Below are 2496 nucleotides of genomic sequence, written 5' to 3'. Positions count from 1 at the left end.
GAAAACATGTTTTAAATGATAGAATGGGTTAAACATGTAAAAACTGATCTGCCTTGTATATTCTCAAATAGTCCACTGGAAGGAGCTGGTGAAACACTTAGGTTCTGCTTGCAAAGCAATTTCCTTTTGAAAAATGGCACCATCTTCTGAAAATCAAGCTGAAGCAACTGTCTTGATGGTAGGGATGGTCAGAGGTGGAAGAATGACGGCAGGTGGGGAGCAGTGATGTGGGGACAGCTCCCAGGTGCCCTCTCAGCCAGACCTGGCCCTCTGCTGCCCCTCAGTGCTGGTTGTGTGGCATTGCAGGAGGGAGCCATGCTGGATTCAGGCTCCTGGCTCGCAGCCCGCTGAGGACTCTCAGGGTCTGGGGCTTAGACCCGGGATCCCATTCCACAGGGTGAAGAGGAGGTTTATGGTTCACACCTCAACCCCACCCTCACCCCGAAAGCTACACATTCACTGTCACTCCACAAGGTGCCCAGTGATAGGACAACATGGATCGTTAACCACCACTACCTCTTCCGGGGCAACTTTATTTTGGGGTCCCTCTTACATCATATTAAATACACTGACGGTCACCCAAATCCCTCATCAAATGTGAGTTTCATATAATTATGTAAGAGTTGACGTGCATTGCAGTTGAGGGTTTGTTTTTTTTTTTTGAAGGTCAAGTACATGTAACATAAAACTTACCATTTTAACCATTTTCAGGTGTACAATTCAGTAGCATTAAGTACATTCACAATGTAGTGTGAGCATCGCCATCACTTAGTTCCAGAACATTTTCATCACCCCGAATGGCAACTTGTACTAATTCAGCAGTCACTGAATTTGACTTTTTGATCCGAGGTTACAATTTTTAGACATTTAAACAATTATTAGCTTTTATTATTTACATTTATTAATCCAGGAATCACACTTTTATTTGTGTATTTGGAGCCAATTCATCTTTTTTATTTATTTATTTATTTTATTATTAGCTGAGCCATCCTGCCACCTGTTGGCAGCTCAGCGGCTGCTCCCCTCGGGCTGGGACTCGAACCGCCGTTGCTCAGAGCTCACACTCTTTTTTTTTTAGATTTTTTTTTTAAATTGGGGAATTGGGATGGGAACAGCGCTGGGGAATTGGGGCAAGGGGAACAGACAAGTTGGCATTGTTTTGTTCTTCAGTCTAGTTGTGGAGGACGTTGCTTCACTGGCCCAAGTTGGCACCATNCAGCAGCTCAGCTTGGGTTTAGCTCACTGGCTCATGTGGAAATCGAACTGGCAACCCTGTTTTTCAGAGCTCGCGCTCTTAACCAACTGAGCCACTCGGCCAATCCTCAAGTAAACTTTTATAAGCTTTCTCTTTGGTTGGATATTTTATAATCGACAGTATTTAAGAGCAAATCACAAACTGGGGGAAAAAAGTATTTGCTACAAATACCACTAAGAGTTAATATTTATACATAAAGATCCAAAACAGATTGATCAGACACCATGCGATAACTAATAACGCGATTTGCAAAAGATGAGAACAGACCATTTGCCAAAGAAATCTAAATAATAAATATGGGAAAATGTTTAAATGTATTAGTAGTCAAAGAAATATAAGATTAAAAAAACTATCTTTAGGTAGTGGGGTTATGACTTAAAATTTTATTTTGGCCAACTGCATTTTCTACAGTAACATTTATTACTTGCATGAAGAGAAGATCCTAAAAGTTAAAAGCACTCGGTACCGTTAAATAACAAATGAGTAGCCAGTGTCAGAAACTCCTAGTTATGGTGGATCGTGGGCGAGGTGGGCGAGTATTTTCTTTCAAGCTTCTGTTCATTTGCCCTTTCAACAATGAGTAAATATTACTTTAAGTACTAGAACAAATTTGCAAGTTAAATAAATTCCTTCTTCCTGACATCCCAGAAGCCTGGGCCCTGTATGCGAATAGAATTCCTGGGGCCACCCAAACACCCACTCCACAGTGGGAGGGTAACTGAATTGAGAGACCATCCCTCTTATCTCCATCTCCAAAACAAAGGGGGTACTTTCAGCCCTCTCCACACAACATACACACCCCCTCAGGCTGCCCCAGCCCTTAGGACAGCCCCATTTCCAGGGTCCACCCTGGTCTCTCCCCACCCTTAGGTTTGGCCTGCCACCTGCTGTGAAAGGACTCAAAGTCAGTGAGGGATGCATGAGGGCATAGGGAGGAGGGGTGGGCCACCCCAGGCCCCTCAGAGACCTGGTTGGTGGTTGTGCAATGTCCTGAGGGGGCTTTAAGGGGGTCTCTGGTGCAGACCAGCTTTGAGAGGCTGGAAGTCAAGCCATGATTCCTCTGCCTGCTGTCCCTCCATCTATCCTTCTCATATTACTACTGGGTGTCTGATTGTGTCCCCTCAAAATTCATATGTTGAGGGTGGGCCGAGTGGTGCGATGGTTAAGAACTGGCTTGGGACGCCAGAGGGCCTCAGTTCGGATCCCACATATGAGGGCCAGTGACACTGCCCTCCACAGCT

Source organism: Hipposideros armiger, unplaced genomic scaffold (assembly GCF_001890085.2).
Source record: "Hipposideros armiger isolate ML-2016 unplaced genomic scaffold, ASM189008v1 scaffold_17, whole genome shotgun sequence".
Classification (NCBI taxonomy): domain Eukaryota; kingdom Metazoa; phylum Chordata; class Mammalia; order Chiroptera; family Hipposideridae; genus Hipposideros; species Hipposideros armiger.
This window is presented reverse-complemented; position numbering follows the sequence as displayed.